The sequence below is a fragment of the Macaca fascicularis genome, chromosome 11 (assembly GCF_037993035.2).
Source record: "Macaca fascicularis isolate 582-1 chromosome 11, T2T-MFA8v1.1".
Lineage (NCBI taxonomy): Eukaryota > Metazoa > Chordata > Mammalia > Primates > Cercopithecidae > Macaca > Macaca fascicularis.
In genome coordinates this window covers 82,391,044-82,410,120 of record NC_088385.1, presented here as the reverse complement: position 1 = coordinate 82,410,120, position 19,077 = coordinate 82,391,044, and the positions used below count along the sequence as shown (strand labels likewise).

At 38.3% G+C, this 19,077-nt stretch overlaps 1 long non-coding RNA gene across 1 annotated transcript in view; it reads left to right on the top strand.

Moving 5' to 3' along the window:
• The window catches only part of LOC102135541 (uncharacterized), a 229,265-nt gene extending 211,341 nt beyond the window's left edge, over positions 1 to 17,924 (top strand). Inside the window, exons 3-4 of the long non-coding RNA XR_010579506.2 lie at positions 5,352 to 5,605; positions 16,858 to 17,924. This is a non-coding gene — a long non-coding RNA (uncharacterized lncRNA). The remainder of the gene's footprint in view (positions 1 to 5,351; positions 5,606 to 16,857) is intronic.
• The last annotated feature ends 1,153 nt before the right edge of the window (positions 17,925 to 19,077 follow it).

Here is a 19,077-nt window from a genome sequence, read left to right as displayed (position 1 = left end):
TCTGTTGCCCAGGCTGGAGTACAGTGGTGCCATCTCAGCTTACTGCAACCTCCGCCTCACAGGTTCAAGTGATCCTCATGCCTCAGCAACCCAAATAGCTGGGATTATAGGCATGAGCCACCAGGCCTGGATAATTTTTGTATTTTTAGTAGACACAGGATTTTCCCATATTGGCCAGGCTGGTCTCAAATTCCAAACCTCAAGTGATCTGCCCGCCTCAGCCTCCCAAAGTGTTGAGATTACAGGTGTGAGCCACCACGCCCAGTTCAAATTTCTATAATTATCTGATTTGTTCAGTAGCATTTTTGGTTTTTATTTCTTCCAGGACAGAATTATGATGATATTACACTTTTTCAGTCATTGATTAATTTATCCAGTGTGTACTGCCTATGCTAGCTGTAACACACTCTACTAGACCTTTGAGGGAGTTACAAAGATTATTACTGCTTTCGGCAACCCACGACTTGAGGGAGAAGGCAGTGTGATGGAGTAAGGCACAGCTAGCTTGATGGCAGTACAAGATAAAGTGAGACGGGAACATAGGTGAGAATTAAGCATTTAGAAGTTGAAAGATGGGATTCATTTGGATCAGGATAGGGGTCAGGAAAGACTTGTGAAGGGGATGCCATCGAGGATGTTCTCAGGGATGAATCTTTGCTATCAGGAATGTTACATTTGGAAGGGATCTCAGAGACACCGCACTTAATTCTCTCATCATGAAGGAGAGAATGCTGAGAACCAGAAGCGTTGAGTGATTTCCCAAGGTCACACTCTCCCATCTGTAACCTCTACTTCAATTTCAAACCCAAACGCTAGATTAATGCTTTTTAAGAACAGTTTTGACAGATTTGTCCTGATTTTAGTACTAGTTACCTGACTCACATCTTAAGGATACTCTTGAGAACCAAATAAATTAAAATAAGATGTAGTAATTGTTAAAAATCATTAAGGAAAAGTAATGCTGACTAGTCAACTCTAATGGAGAGTCTGACAGATTTACTGCCAAGTCAGGCTTGGAAGAGAAGAGGAAGTAGCAGATGGAGTTTTATGCTAGTAATGACAGCAGGTGGGAAACAGGTAATAGCAAACAGATGGGCCCCATAGTATATAAAGACCACCAACATCTCATTTTCTAGTGCTTTGTTCCCAAATAGTAGTGAGATTCAATTCAGTTCTTGTAAAAATCTTACTAAACACAAACTCACTATTAGGTATAATGTTAGGTATCACAGAGGGACAGTTTAAAAATAAAACTATCACTGTACTGAGGCTTAAGAAAAGTAGGAAATATAACACAAGTACAAAAAAAAAAAAAAACAATGTAATACAAAAGAGCGTGAATAAATGCTACAAAAGAAACACAAAGTGTAGGATGAACTGGTCTGCAAGGGTAAAGGAGTCAGAAAGCAAAAGAAAATGTTCAAGTTAAAGAAAGGCTCAGAAGCAGGTAAATGCCAGAGAGGATTTGCTTAATTGTGAATGGCACAACACTGCTAGAGACAAGCAAACATGTGTCATGGAAGAGCAGAATAATTAGGTGGTACAGACCCCTAAACATCACTGTCTAACTTGGAACAAGACACTTAAACCCTCTCACCTTCCATTTCTTTATTTCTAAAATGAGATCGTTTCTATAACCCTTTCCAGGTTTAGGAGTTAGTAATCTCTAATATAGAATCTCCTTAAATTTCTTTTTTTTTTTTTTTTTTTTTTTGAGACGGAGTCTCGCTCTGTCGCCCAGGCTGGAGTGCAGTGGCGCGATCTCGGCTCACTGCAAGCTCCGCCTCCCGGGTTCACGCCATTCTCCTGCCTCAGCCTCCCGAGTAGCTGGGACTACAGGAGCCCACAACCGCGCCCGGCTAATTTTTTGTATTTTTAGTAGAGACGGGGTTTCACCGTGGTCTCGATCTCCTGACCTTGTGATCCGCCCGCCTCGGCCTCCCAAAGTGCTGGGATTACAGGCGTGAGCCACCGCGCCCGGCAAGAATCTCCTTAAATTTCTTAGACTAATATTTCCCAAAGTATGAGGTGTGTGATCCCAGTGAAATGGCTATTTTAAAGAGTACATATGTAATATTTGTGTCAGTAATTACATAATTTTTAGTAAGGTTGGCTTCTATTTAAAACAAATGATAGTGATTTTCATTTTTGTAGTGTTAGAAGTTTTCTTTAAATTTTTAAAGTGAAAAATATGTATCAAGTTATAGAAAAAATTTAACTATTTCCATTGATATTTTCAATTCATACATGTTTTCTGTGCATACTATAACATAGCTGTGCTTGTTTTGCTATCATTGATTGATTCATTCACTGAACAAATACTTACAGAGTACCAACTGTGTGTCCTGCTCTAGGCAGCATTGACAACCTGGTAAACAAAACAAACAAAATCTTTGCCCTGCGGAACCGACATTCTTGTAAAGTGAGATTGACAATAACAATAGACATGACAAATAAGTAAATTATATAGGGTCTTAGTAGGTGATCAGTGCTAGAAAAAAATAGAGCAAGACAGGAGGACTAGGAGGGCCAAGAGGTATGTGATCGATGAGATGGCCAAGTAGTCTCTTTAGGGAGGAACCATTTTATCAAAAATTTCAAAGAGAGAAGGGAATGAGCCACGTGAATATTTTAGGTGAAGAATAATATTACACTTTACTTACCACTGAGTGAAACTGATGTTCCTACATCCTGGGCTCACATATGCCCATTGTTATTAGGGGAGAAACATATTAGAACAAAGCTTACATTCATAGTGACATCACTATGCCAGGTATATTCCAATTTGAGACACAATTTGAAATGCTAGAGGGACACCTTATGGGGAAACCCAACAAGCCAGTGGATATATGGAGGCGATATTTGGAATTTGAAGTAGATTTTGGAGTCATTTTTATATCTTTTATATTTAAAGCTGTGATAGTGCCAAGAAAAAGAGGTAAAACAGAACCTTAGCAACCTGTTACTTCTGTAAGGGATGGGAGGGGGCACAGAGATGGAAGAAACTAACTTGTATTATGTGCCAGGCCCCAAGCTAGCAAAGCAGTTTGCATACACTATGCATTGATTGCACAAGAGGTAGGCAATGAATATGTAATAAACATGTTTATTTTTCAAGGAGCTTTCCAGGAGAGGTGAGAGAAGATAGTGGGGGTCAAATCTGTGGTCTCTAAAGTAAGAGAAGCTGGATGTAATGGCTCATGTCTGTAATCTAGCATTTTAGGAGGCCGAGGCAGGAGGGTCGCTTGAGCCGAGGAATTTGCCAGCCTGGGCAACATAAGGATTCCCCCGTCTCTACAAATAATAATAAGAATAAAAAAACGTTAGCGTGGCATGGTGGCATTCACCTGCAGGCCTTGGGAAGCTTAGGTGGGAGAATCACTTAAGCTCAGGTGTTTGAGGCTGCAGTGAGCTATGATGATGCCACTACACTCTAGCCCAGGTGACAAAGCAAGACCCTGTCTCTAAAAAAATAGTAGTAATAAATTAAAGTGAGAAAGACCTAGGTCCAAATATTCATAGTGGAGCTTTAGGCAACTGACTTACTTCCCTGAGCTGACTTCTTCCTCTAGACCACAAGGCCAATGACAGTAACTGCATCACTGGGTTGTTGTGAGGCAACGTATGTCAAATCTCCTGCTACATAGTAAGACCTCAGTAAATGCTGGCTATTCATTTAAAGTAAAATAAAACGATAATATGGTAGCTTACAATAACAAATGAACTGATTTTTATGGCTATGTTATTTTAAAGCCGTGAGATATTTGAGCATTTTTATTTTTATACTAGCAATGAAGAAAAAATTCAGTTAAACAAGAACTTTCAGAATTAACAAGTTTTTCTTACTTTTTGCAATTATTAAAAAATTCAAATGGGATCAGTCCTATTTTATTCTTAAAATTTGGTTGGTTTTACTCTCTCTCTTTAAAAATTGAAGATCCCTTTAGATTTTGGCTGTTCTCTGCAGAAAAATACATATAAATATACTAAAAAAATTTTCCAAAATTTGGAAATAAAGCAAAATGACAACTGTGGTATTCCCAAGTTTTGCTTGAGCAGTGTCCAGTAAGCCTGAGGAAGGTTCATCTGATTCTTGAAATATAGCTTTGCCTGATTACTGTTTACTATTGATTAGAGTTCAAATTATAAAATTCCAACTTAACTTGTAGACATTTCAACAGATGACAATGATTTTTGTCCAAATGAGATGCCAATGATTTCTCTCTAAAAGGGAGATAATACTAAAATTTATGTTTTGATTGTCATGTAGTACATTAGCCAGTTTTGAATCTAATTTAGCAATCATATTCCCACATTCTTTCTTACACTTTCATTAGTCTCTTTTATCCTTCTTTGAACTATTTTTGACATCCCGCTGGATCCTCATTAATAACTTAAGTAAATCTTTGCCATACTATGCTTACTATGAATTTCTATGAGAGTTACAGTTGTAACTTTTTTTTTTTTTTTTGAGATGGAGTCTCGTTCTGTCGCCAAGCTGGAGTGCAGTGGCGCAATCTTGGCTCACTGCAATCTCCGGCTCCCCTGTTCAAGTGATTCTCTTGCCTCAGTCTCCCAAGTAACTGGGATTACAGGTGCATGCCACCATGCCCAACTAATTTTGGTATTTTTAGTAGAGACGGGGTTTCACTGTGTTGGCCAGGATGGTCTTGATCTTCTGGCCTCACGATCTGCCCACCTTTATTGTTGTTTGAGAGGGAGTGTCGCTATGTTGCCCAAGCTGGAGTGCAGTGGCGTGATCTCAGCTCACTACAACCTCCACCTCCTGGGTTCAAGCTATTCTCCTGCCTCAGTCTCCCGGGTAACTGTGATTACAGGAGCACACCACCATGCCCAGTTAATTTTTGTATTTTTAGTAGAGACAGGGTTTTACCATGTTGGGCAGGCTGGTCTTGAATTCCTGATCTCAAGTAATCCACCCGCCTCAGCCTGCCAAAGTGCAAGGATTACAGGTATGAGCCACAGCACCTGGTCATACACTTATAACTTTATACTTTAACATACAATGTATCAGGGTTTAAGCAAAACCATATATACTTATTTGTTTATACAGTTATTAAAATATATATTTATAGTATATTTTTACTATATTTAATATATAAATAAATATTATAAGTGTATATATCACATATAATATGCATATATTTATATATAATGTATGTAAATATATATTTATATATAATATGTAAGTAAATACTTATATATTACATATAAATATATATTTACCTATATATATTTATATAATTAAGAAATATATTTTTCAATTTTCAATTTATTAATTTACAGTTAAGAAATATATATTTCTTAATTGTAGTGATTTGTCCTTACAGTGCTGTGAAAACTGGTGAGGAGGTCTGAGTTTGGATATAAAGCTGTAGTTTCTGGCCTGGTGCTGGCACCTGAAGTCCACAGACAGTTGGGCAAAGAAGATGGATGGGAAGCAGAGGAAGCAAAGACAAGTTGAATGAAGGAGAAACTGGTGCCTTCCGTCATGGAGCTAAATATGCATCTGGTCGAGGATTCAGGGAAGTTGATCCAGCAGGAGGATCTGGCAGGAGCCCAACTGCTGCCCCTCACCAACAAGGTGAGCTTGCAGATAAGTGACAACATGCATGAGGTCCAACAGTGCCTGGAGCCCTGCATCTGTCTTCCAAGCATAAAAAAACTAGATGGCTACTGCTTTACTTCCACTTTCTACATCTTATGCAAAATGTCTTTTGAGGACCACACTGTCCAAGAAATCTGCAGAAAAGACATACGGAAGACATAGTTCTAAGCCAAGTTGATACAATAGACATCTATCACACACTATTTATCATAAGATTTGGTGAGGGATGGGGGGTTCACAGATGCTCTAAACCCCACTGATAGATAGCCTAGGGGTTTATGAGCCTTGGGGTTATTAAAAATCTCTCTTCTAGTGTTCATGATAATAGGAATGGTATCAATGACTCAATTAAGAAAACGCTGCCTTCTGAATTTAGGCTTATCTGTGTCAATGAGTTTTAATAGCTGGAAAAATTTGTATTTTAGTTACCTTTCTAATTTTCTCTTTACTTGAGAGCCTGTCAGTCTTCTCAGTACTAAGGAGTCAGTCTGTCAGTACTAAGGAGTCACATTCTCTACAATGCATTTTTTAAATGTAAGTTTTATTTCCTAATTTTTCAAGCAAATGCACATATTATTAAAAATGTATATGTCACTGACTTTAGTCATAATTAAATAAAATAAATGAGTGTTTTTTCTTTGAAATCAAATGTATCAGGTAATTTTAAGCCATGGAATTGTGTTAAAGTTATTGCCATTTATTTTGAATTTTTAAACTTACTGAGTACTGGATCCTCCTTTATTCTTACTCTAGCTTTTCAGTTTTGCCCTTAAGAATCTTTTGAGTTAATAGAAAACCTTTCAGTTAGATTGGCTCTTGATCTTTTGAGCAATCTTCAACTTCATAGAAAGTAGGTAGCCCCTGCCCATCTGCTTACTGACACAACGAAAAGCCTTTCTATTACTAAATGCTATCTAGTACTAGATAATAACAGCTGAGATATTGGGAGTTTTATGTAGTGCTACTTTATTGCTTTGGGAACTTAGACAACTCTCTTTTCTGAAAACTGTTTTCACAAAAAAATTGCTTCAAAGGGTTTCAATAAACATCTTCCCATTGTCAGATAGTTCTCAAAATCTTACATCTTGTAATGAATGTGATTATACAAGTTTACATAAGCATCGATAAAAAGAAAAGTCTTTTTCTTTTTACTCCTTGTCCAATATGTACCTGAGATACTTTCTGGTATTATATCATGGAAGCAAAAAATAGCAGTTGATGGAAATATGGTATCAGGGCAAAGAGTGATTTTAGATTTTTAAAACTATATTCATTCAAAAATTATGTCCATTAAAAAAATAATTCCTATAGATATTTAGTTAGAAAGTAAACAAGACTTCTTAGGTTCTGGCCTTATAATCTAAACAGAACGTTTCATTCATGTATCTTATCTGTAAAATTGCATTTTAAATATCTTAATTTTCGTGGAAAATGACCTCGTTTTAATTATTGGTCTTCTGGACTTAGGCATAGCATAGTGCCCTAAAATAGACAATACTCAATAAACACTTGCTGCATGAGAAAGGATGGAACAAATGAATAAACAAATTTATGATGCTCTCTAATTTCTAACATCAATTCATGTATTTATTCCTAAAGTACCTCCTCTAAACTGAGGCATAACCTCATTTCTAACCCAATGTGGCACACACTGTTGATACTGAGAGATGCAATGCAACTAGCTCCCTGTGGCAAGTCTGTAGGATCCCACAAATTACCAGGAGTCCAGAAGTTCTGGTCCATTCTCAGAAGAATTCTCTAACCAAAGAAAACCAAAATCATGTTATCGCCATCGCTGACGGTTCCAACTGCACCTGAGGACTGCTCTTCACTATCTTACCCTCGAGTTTAAACCCTATATTGAGCACCAACCTGCGCCCCCCATCTTAACATCCCATTAAATATCTAATGCATTCTTTGGCTTTCCCATATTAAAATAACTTACTACACACTCAAGCATCAGTTTCTGATTTACCTCACACTGAAACATCTTCTTGTGTTTTGCTAATCTCAAGACTTCTATACAAGTCTACCTGGGAGGACCTAGACAGAATTAGCCCTACAAAAACTAGGAAGGAGGTATCCTTTGCCTTGTGCACATTTCCCTCTTCCCATCTTATCTTCCACCACACTCTCCTTTCAAGCTATAAAAACACACTTTTTCTTGACTATATGGTTATACTTTTCAAATATGTGTGTGTGTGTACGTGTGTGTGTATGGTAATGCTCCTCTATACACACACAGAGATGCACACACATGCACAGAATATATAGTTATCTTTTTCAAATGTGTGTGTGTGTGTGGATGGTAATGCTCCCCCTCTATACACATACACATATACACACGCATGCACACACACAGACACATATGCACAGATACACATTTAACTTTCAGTGGCTTCCATTCCTCTTAAGATAAACACTGAATCCTAGCAAGGCCTCCATGCCTCTGCGTGCTCTTGTCCCAGCCTACTGTCTCTCTCCCCATTGTCTCTGCCATCCATCCACACTGTATCCTTCAGTTTCTAGAATAAGCCATGCTCTCTCCTACCAAGAGAAGGGTCTTTTAATATACTGCTTTAAAAAATAATTTGTGTTACAATACACATTACCTACAATTCACCTTTTTAACCATTTTAATGTGGACAACTCAATGGCACTTAAGTACATTCACAATGTTGTATAACTATCACCACAATCAAGTTCCAGAGCATTTCATCATCCCCAAAGAAAATCCATACCTACTAAACAGTCACTAGTCATTCCCTCCTACTCCCAGGCATGGCAACCATTCATCTGACTTCTGTCTCTATGGATTTTCTATCTCTATCTCTATGGACATTTCATATAAATGGATTTATACAATACATGGCTTTTTGTGCCTGGCTTCTCTTTCACTTAACACAGTGTTTGTGATGTTCATGTTGTAGCATTTATCGATACTTCATTTCTTTTTATGACTAAATAGCATTCCATTTTACGGATATTGAGCATACTGTTAATTCGCTCAGAATGAGTTTCCATCCTTCTCCTCACCTAGCTGTCTCTTGTTCATCCTTCAACAGTCAGCTCAACGATTACTTCCTCATTGGACTTTCTGAGACCCCAGCCTAGATGAAGTCACAGACTTTTTAAGGCCCAGCTTTCTCTTCTACATAGCTCTTCTCTCAGTCTGTAATTAAACACCCATTTAGGGGTTATTTGACTAATGGCTGTCTCCCCAACTGGAATCTAAGATCCATGAGGTAAGAAATCATGTCTATGTTAGTTCCATATCATATTCCCAATAGCTTTTAGAGGGCCTGGTACATAAATAAACTTTTGTCAAATAAATGTTGTTGAAATTATTTCCTAGTAAGAAGTAAATAATTGGCAGCAGCTTACTGTTCCTTCATTCCCAATGATATTTTGAGTTTGAATAGAAATAGAGCTGTCATAGAGAAATTTCATGGTGGAATTTCCCTGGCAGAGAATAAAGGCTGGATTGTTTTGGGGGAGAAACTTCTTCCTGCTCCTGAATTGCACTGCCCGATGCCTATGCCACCTGAAAGATCAGTTCTTGAGTCACCATTTCATTCACTGTAAATATGTACTGCTTCCATTTTATCTGAACTGAAAAACAGGCATATTTGGTTCTATTAACATTCTTATTTCATCACTAGAAAAGTAGTGACCTGCTGTAAGTAATTATCCCTCATCCATCTTTCCTCTCCAATATTTATAATGTAAGTCTGATTGAAATTTGATGGGTTTCTTTGATGTCTGCAACTGAAGGATGCTTTTATTTGTAAATGGGATTGTAATTGTATGTTGGAATGTACCCTTCGTTAACTCAATGGCGCTGTCTTTTCCCAATCTTTGCCTGATATTCGTAATGGGTTTAAAAGTAGTCTTTCCTCTTTCATGCCCTTACGTTACCTCATACATAAACCATATCCTTTGTGCAAGTGTTTGCAGTCTACACAATGCTGTCCTGTTTTGGAGTAATTATATCTGGAAAACAGCCAGTCATTATGTTCTTAAACTGATGGCAAATTCTTCTCTAGTATTTACAGACAGATGACAATTAAATTGAGGCCCTGATACAGTAAAAGCACAATTTAACAAATTTACTTGGTGGCAGCATTTTTATTTAAATTTTGTTTAATTACTCATGAGAAAAATTTTCTCCAGAATGATAGTTTTATGCTCTAAATGAGCTGCCTGATATTTTTCTCAATTAGGCATCAGATTAAGGGACAGTTGTGCCAAGTGAATTGTATCATTTGCATGTAGAATTACTATTATTTCAGTTTTTGTTTATTTTCCAATTGATTATGTCAACCCAAAGAAAATTGGATATTTTTGTTCCAGGTATAGCTGAAGTCCTCTAATGTTTTTTTTTCTCCCCAGGTGGGGTCAGAGGGGCTAGATATGGATAAAGTTAATCCTAACTTTAGGCTATTCTCTGAAGGTTGAGCTGTGAACATGTAATGACTAAACATAAATATATTTCAAGAAACCTAAAAAATATCAAAAGTGGTTTCTGGCCTCAAGGATTGTCAATAGCCTGATTAATTCTACTAACATAGTAAATTAGAGAGAGATTATTTAGCTAGAGAGGCATTGTCGGAAATGGAGCGCCAGAGGCAAACATTGGTAATTTAGATCTTGGTATTCAAGACTGACTCAGATCTTGGTATAGTCAGCTTAGTAATCAATTCCCAATTGTGTAGGTGGCTACTGGAGTCTCATAAGGTATGTGTTTTTTTTAAATAACACACAAAATCTCATATGTTCTGATCATAACGTGGCATCCCGTGAATCTTATCTTTACATGGATGGTAAGAGAATGTGCTAGTCAGGTTAATGTGATGGCCCATTCATCTTGGGTGTTGTAATTCTCATTGTATAAATTTAAAGATTTTTCTGCTTTTATATACATCTTTTTGATGTTTGAGCGAAAGAGAAGAATATAATCTAACCGGACCAACTTTGGAATATAGACCAGTTTAAATTTTTAAGCTTGCAAGGACCTAAACACTGATGAATTCACCAAGAAAAAGTCAACCAGTAGGCATCTCTCTGCCCTGAGAAGGGTCAGCTGTCTCTGCGCACACAGCACTGTCTCTCTTACTGTAGGTCTTCTTTGAATTTATTTATTTTATTCTTTCACTGGCTTCTGTAAGGGGATAGAGAGGCATAATAAGAGTCATACATACACACATACAAAAACTAAACACAACAAAAAGTCTTTAGAATTCAAGGATCCCAAGTTGGAATATTCTTCCTGCCTCTGTCAAATGACATTAGACAAATGACCTTTTTTTTCAATTTCCTCATCTCTTTAAACTTGAAATGCTACCTATCTTTTTATTTGTTTTGAATATCAAATTAAAACTGTTTTAAAAATGTCAGCCTAATGTGAGACTGACATGGAGTAACCCTCAATTATTCATCTGCTTGGCTTTCATTTCATTCATTCTTCCTTTCTTTTTTTGAGATGGCATCTCTGTGGTCCAGGCTGGAGTGCAGTGACGCAATCTCGGCTTACTGCAAACGTGGCCTCCCAGGTTCAAGTGGTTTGCCTGTCTCAGCCTTGTGAGCAGCTGGGATTACAGGCACACATCACCACACCTGGCTAATTTGTGTATTTTTAGTAGAGACAGGGTTTCACCATGTTGGACAGGCTGGTCTCAAACTCCTGGCCTCCAGTGATCCACCCGCCTTGGCCTCCCAAAGTGCTGGGATTACAGGTGTGAGCCGCTGAAAAAAGTTGACAGTTATATCCAGTTCTCTGTTTTGGAAAGGTACGATTATAAAATTGTATTTATAAACTCTGATTTTTTTGTTCCTAGAAAGAAACTACAAATAATCACACATATTGGTCACTGGATATTCGCTCCTGTCTAGACTTAGAAAATTAGGAGGTTTTTGCTGTCTGTGGCACTGCAGCCTAGACAAGTATAGAAACAGCCTCAGAGTTGGGGCATGTGCCAGGAATCTCCTGACACTGCAACACTGTGAACATATAACAAAAATACAAAAACACAAAGATAATCACATTCCCACATTCAATTCGGGTATATGGCTTTTGAGTAAGCCTGTCATCTATTTTAAATATGGTCTTTTAATAGACCCTGTTTTCTAGTTCTGTTCCCTGAGTAGCCAATTAACAGATCAACATTCTCCTAAGACGCCTGTCTTTCAGGCTTTGGCCAGCACACTATGGTTTTTAAACCCACTCTTAACATATCACCCCATGCCTAAGAAAGAATAACTCATTTCCATTTACTGTAATGGGATAACCCGTGAAAAGACCTATTTAGAGCTGCATGTCAGATACTTTCATTTGCTCAAAGTGGCCTTTCATGCAGAAACATGTTTGGTTTTTTTTTGGAAGATGGAGTGTTCTTCAATGTTGATGTTGGAAGACTCCAAAAGTGAGGTCTGTGGCTTTTATAATTATGCAGGATTTTAGTATAAACCAGCAGGCAGATCTTAGCTAAATCTGCCCCACAGAAAACTGTCTCCAGCCAAACGACCAACTGAAAGGTCAATGTAAATAGTAAGATTATTAAGCAATAGCAGTTGAAGAAAGACATTCAGCTGTGGTGGAAGGACTCTTGCAGGGTGAAAAAGAAAAAAGGTTGTTTATGTACTGTTCCTCCACTTCTTCCCAGAAAAGGTTTCTTGAACTTCCTCCTTTTTCACACTGGGGTTTTATTGTCTCACATTGTCTAGAAAGAAAAAAAAATGGAATTTTTCAGTGGTAACACATCCTTGAAATTTGGGGTTTTAAATTCTCTAACTGCGGCTCCTGCAAGGAAGAACACCAGAGTCTCTCATTATCTTAATGGCTTCCCTCTGTTGCTGGGCATGGGCCTCATTATAGCTTGGAGTCTCTTTAGGGACTGTGCAGGTGCCTTTTTTTCAGTTCAGGTGGGCAGGGTGGAAGTCATGCGTAGAGCACACTCCAAAAAAGAGCCCAAACTGCTCCACTGACTTCTCCATGCATACTCTTGGAGTTATTTCCACTAATAAAAGCAGAATAGAACATGTACCAAATGAAACCATCAAACCATTGATTATATCTACTGAATGTCAGAGAACGTGCTATTTATTGCATACATAGCATGTATTAGCTAAGATGATGCTCGTTAGCTAATGAAAGCACATTATCGTTCATCTCAACCCCACACCTGCTCAAGAGGTCTCTGGGGCTGTGCCCTCATTTCCTATTGCTGCCGTTTTCATATCTTTAGATTCAGTACTTCCCCATCTCTGAAGTGACTCCATGTGGTACTTGTGTGTTTGTATGTGAGCATGTATTTTATATCTATATATCTATATATCTATCTATGTATCTATCTCTTTATATTTTAAGCACAGATTCCAAGGCAATTCTCTTATGGACATCTTCTCCTGGATCTCCCAAACTGAACTCAGTATCATTCATTCCCTCTCAAATATTCCTTTCTTCTTATGTTCCATGTCTCCGTATAGCACACTGTCATTCACTCATCATGTTTGCTTTCTTCGCTTTTCACTCTCCAAATCCCATTTCTGACCACCTTATCTGCTCCCCATGGAATCATCACATTGCTCAATTCATTTCCACTGGGACATTTATCACTGATTTATACTATTGGGTTAATTGCTGGTTTACTTTGTGTCATCTGTCTCTTTTCTCTAGAATATGAGCCTCAAGAAGGTAGAGTTCTTTTCTGTGTTATTCCCTACTGTGAACCTAGAACAACGCCTAGAACATAGGCATTGTTACCTATAAACCCTGTAAAAGTTTATTAATTACATGAATGAATCAAAAACTCTCATTGATGCTATTGCTTTAATGTCTTGCAAATCACTTTTTAAAATCCCTGTTGCTGCCACCCTAGTTAAAGCCAGTATATTTCTCGTATCTGTGACTGCAATAGCCTCTGAGCAGAGATTCTTGCTTCCACTCTCACCCTTCTCTAGATTGTTATCTGCCTAGCAGGCTGAAGTCTTTCTAAACTGCAAACTGGCTCCTGTCATTGGTCTCCTTAAAACTCTTAAGTAGCTCCCCATTACAATCCACTTTGCAAACTTTTCCACAAGCATTTCCCCAATGGCAAAGGAGAGAGCAGGCCTGGGATCTGAAGTTACCTGTCACAAGTACAAAATATCTTAGGAGTTTTATAATTTATCTTACAAATGTATGCAGATTTTGCACTCTACTTCTTTAGTAATAAATATTTTAAATTACTCACCACTTAGCAAAAACAATGCTCCAGGAAGATATTTCTTGTTTATCCTGTGGTGTTGCAATATGGACACCAGGATATCAAAGTCTGAGAAAGGCAAAAACAGATTAAGATCAGATAAATTACTTTGATGCATAAAGCCCTTCAAAACCTGGTACATGATTCTCTCTCCCTTCTCACCTTTTGCTATTCTCTCACACCCACCTTCCCCAGGCTGGCTCATCTCAGTGCCGCCCTCCTCTCTAAGACTGCTTTAGGTCTCCCTTCTGTGTTTCCCCTCAGGATCCTGTGCCTTGTCGTCTGCACATGATCAGTCCTTATTGTTTATCTCTGTGTCTGTAGCACTAACTTTGAGGAAAGGAGATGCGTTATGTTCATTATTAGCCAAACCTGGTCCAGTGCCTGGTAGATCTCAAACACACAATAAACATCTATGGAATGAATTAGTGAATGAGTCAATGGATTACCAATTATTCCAAGTAAGTGCTCATTTGAAGCTTTAAGGATGCTGATATCTGAGATTAAGCGACATTCTATTTCAGTAGCCTTCCCCCATCTGGTACTCCATCCTTCCCAATACATACATGTAAGAAGAGAAATTTATTTAGGGTTGATTTGATTGACAAAGAATTGAAAACTGCGATAATGTCTAGGACCAAAGCAGTGATTCAAATTTACTAAGAGACATGTAAAGTTCAAAGAATGATCCTTTTTCCTGGAAACTGGAAGGGATTTTTGAAAGCACAAGGACTCCCTAGCATGAAGCAGCAATTAAAGAATGGATATTTGGTAACATCATTGTTTCTGATTTAGATGGCAATCAAATATCATTTGCAAAGGTTTCAGAGGAAAGTTGAGCCCATGTTTAAGAAGATACTCAACCTCGTTCCATTTGTCATAGAGAATCATAACTCATCTATCCACCTATCTTTTCTGACATTTACTATAAAATGTTGTTACTGGGACTGTAACATCTAATTGGCCAGGCTATTTGAATGATCTGATGAGCTAGTTTTAGGGTTCAATGTGTCATTAAAAAAGAAACCAGACTTTTCTAGTGGAGTACAACTAGTGGAGCCTCCATAACTTCAAAGTCTCTTAGAATGGTTTTGGCCAAAGTCAAACATCCTCTGCATTTTATAAAATTTTTGGTTATGCGTGACAGATGCTCAATGGGAAAGTTCTGCAGATGGAATCTTTCTATAGAGGGAAGTGGTTTGCTCTTATTAAAAAGTCTGAATGGGGACCAGAGAGAGAATGAAGAGGAAAAGGAAGTCACAGAAAAAGTTCTGGCTGCAAGGCCATCCCTAGGCACCTGACAACATAGAGCAGTTGGCAGAGGACTGAAGTTAAGCAGCTGAGTCCCGTCCTCTGAGAGCTTACAGTCCCCAACCAACTGACTCAAATACATGATTAAACAGCACTTGGCCAACTATACAAGTATTGAACCATAGCCAAAATAGGTTTTTTAAAAAATAAATTCAAATTAAAATGCTTCCCACTGCAGTATGGAATATAATTGAGGTATCTTCTTTTCAACTGGTTAACAATGGATCCTTCCTGAAATATTCAACCCTTCACTGGCTTAGAAGGTATTCTTTTTTATTTATCAGATATGATTTGGGGGATGTTTAACACATGGGACTCATGGTTTAGTGTGTTTTCCAATTTTGTTGCAGTGTTTCCAGTCAGGACAGCCTTAAAGGAAGCATTGCATATTTTATTAATTAATTAGTCATAATGAATTCTTTATTTCTGGTGTTGGCAAAGGCTGAAGTAGTCTGTTTGGCTATTGTTACACAGCCTGGTTTGCAGGCATTTCCTCCTGAGATTGCCAAGAGCGGCTGCCAGGGGGTCACAGCAATTCCTTCAGCCAGTACTGTCCCTTTCCCAGACACACGTCTCTCCTTTCAACCCACAAGTGAGGATGCAGCAGAGTGGGCCTGGGCACGGGCTTCACCCCAAACACAGCCAGAACACTTTGTTTTTAATCTGACCTTTTCAGACGAGTTTTTTTTTTTTTTTTTTTTTAAGTGTTCTATATCTGAAAAGGTTTTGGAAAACTACTCAATAAATAGAAGATAGATAGATAGGTGGATTGATAGATCGTATAAACAGAATATTATATTCTGCAAAAGCTGCTGCTTCCCCATAAGGCTTTGTGAATTTAAACTCCTCCTTCATCAACACCAAATATTAAAGATACTACTTCGTACTGACCTGGTGCGGTGGCTCACGCCTGTAATCCCAGCGCTTTGGGAGGCCGGGGTGGGCGGATCACTTGAGGTCAGGAGTTTGAGACCAGCCTGGCCAACATGTTGAAACCCTGTCTCTACTAAAAATACACAAATGAGCTGGGCGTGGTGGCAGATGCTTGTAATCACAGCTACTCATGAGGCATGAGAATTGCTTGAATCTGGGAAGTTGCAGTGAGCAGAGATCACACCACTGCACCACTCCAACCTAGGCGACAGCCAAGACTCCATTTCAAAAAAAAAAAAAAAAAAGACTCCATTTCCAAAAAAGAAAAAAAAAAATTACTTCTTACTAAAATAAAAAAGAATAATGACTCCCAAATACCTAGTGTCTATCTGTTCCTCTAAATTAGGGGTTGTGCTTAAATTTACTAAATTTATATGTTTATTTCAGATAAATTAGGCTGAAAACCTTTGTTCATATCAGTACTCTACAAGTGACTTCCATTAATTTATTTTGTGAAGGAAATTAAAACCTGTGACCATGACATGTAAATTCATTGAAATTAAATGCAAATAAATCCAGTCTTGTTATGTTCTTCTGTTTCAAGACTGAGGTTATTGACTGACACATAACGTTGAGAATCCATTTCCCAAGCACTTTGATTGACAGGCAAGACAACACAACAGCAGAGAGCTGGCTGCCTGTTTAAAAGCCGTGCTCCAAATACAGGCTATGTTGATAGAATTGACTGCTGCATTTTTCTGCTTTCTGGTGAGAAGATAATCCTCTACCTTCTATTTACAGGATATTAATTTTAAGTACCTGTGAAATGAAGTTCTTAAAACCTAAGATTCCCCAAAACTCCAGTTATCAACAAGGTTATATAGGAATCCAAGCCAGGCATTTGGAGTAGATGCTGAGATCTCCTCTCCCTCACACCTTTGCTGACCCCAGCTACCTGCAATCTTGCCAGGACCATTCTGGAGGTGAGGTGATCCTTTTTATTTGTAAAAGATCTAGTAAAGTATACAACAGTTTATTCTTTTAATTTTAATGGCAATTTACATACATACATACTTGTGTACTTCATAATCAACTTTCTTTTAAAATATGTGAATTCTTTGTAGGAAATGTTTCAATTTAAAAAATTAAATCCTTTATGAATATAAATTTAATATTCATTTCCTTCAACTTCTTTCATCTGAATTTCTTTCTTCCCATTATCCCTTTTTCTTCTTAGCTAAACCATCAAATGACTCTCCTGCTATTTTACATTTTGCTGATAAGCAGTTCCTGTAATTAATAACCTTATCTTTCTATATATGAAAAAAACAAATTTAATGCATTTTAATAAGGAGGTTGAAAGAACAAGGAGACATTTTATTGCTGTGTTGATTTTGATAAGACTAGAAATAACCTGGTTAGCTGGTGATGGCATATTGATGTTGGTTGCATTTGTGCACACATTTTTGGTTACTCTTGCTGTTTGTACTTCAGTATTTCTTATAAATATATTTCTGAATGGGTGTATAATGTAGATTTCTTTAATAAGCAAATCTCACTGAATAATGTGATGGTTTTAGGCCACTTTATCATTATGTATATCTGATTCTAATCTTGTGTTTGCAGTTATCAGCTGACCAACCAACTGGGCTGAGAATCAGAAGATTTGGTTTTAAGACCAGCTCTTCCAAAAAATTGCTTTTAGCCCAAGGAAAACATCCCAATTGCTATTTCCTTATTTATATGTGGAGGTGGAGCACCAGGAGACTACCTAAAAGAGCTCTAATATCTAAACCAGAGCTAGTATTCTACGACTCCAGCTAATTCATTAAAAAAAAAAAAAAAAAAAAAAAAAAAAATCCTGCGTTAGGCTTTTAAAGTTGAAGATCCTTTGGAATGTGAATAATCAGGTCTCTCTCTGGGGTCGAAATTTTGTACATCCCAAATGAAGGCTGAATAAAGCCTATTCCTTTGAAATTAGTGACGTTTATGAGCTCATGAAGGATCCATAACAGAAAGAGCTCTGTGACGGGCATCAGGGTTGTTCCCGCCCTTGTTTCCTGTCCACCCACACACTAATCCCGTGATGTGGTTACATCTGTAATTTCATTCTGCAGAGAGGAAAACTGTGTTGTACAGAGTGGTTAGTTGTCTCGGGCAGGGCCGGAGAGGGTCACGCAGCTACAGAGGGCTGAACACAATTCTCGATATTCCAGACTGTGGTGATTTTTGTTAGAAATCTTGGAGTCACTTTGGGAGGCCGAGGTGGGTGAATCACGAGGTCAGGAGTTTGAGACCAGTCTGGCCAACATAGTGAAACCACGTCTCCACTAAAAATACAAATAAAAAAAATAGTGGGGTGGCGGGCGCCTGTAGTCCCAGCTACTCGGGAGGCTGAGGCAGGAGAATGGCGTGAACCCGGGAGGCGGAGCTTGCAGTGAGCCGAGATCGCGCCACTGCACTCCAGCCTGGGCGACAGAGGGTGACTCCGTCTCAAAAAAAAAAAAAAAGAAAAAAAAAAAAAAGAAATCTTGGGGTCACGGTTCCCAGGACTGTGTCCTCAGCTCAGGAGTAGGAAGTGAATAGGAGTGAATACCTAACGCTGCTCAAACACGGCTGTTCTCGCGCTAGCAGAGGGATGGTTGATTGGGTATGGGGGCATCTTCTCCACGAGACTGTAAGCTTTTATATTACCGAGTGTACCCATATATCCTTCAGGGCAGGGAAAAGATTTAAAATTGGTGTAATCTGCTGTAGTACCCAGGACTGTGCTGGGCTCCCCAATATTTTTCAATTCTGTGACACTGTAGGCAATCAATATAAACAGCAGATGAGGGTAACAGTGGAAGTAGAAAGGGGTCAGATGTGAGAATGGGGAAGTAGAGGGTACTACACCCACCTCAGTTCAGTAAAACAGAGCCCCTTCCACTGGCTGATTGGTGAATCACCGGGGCTGGCTCCAGGAACAATGAGAAGTCTTGGATTTGGTGCCCTTCGGTGAAATCGTATTCCTCCTCTTCC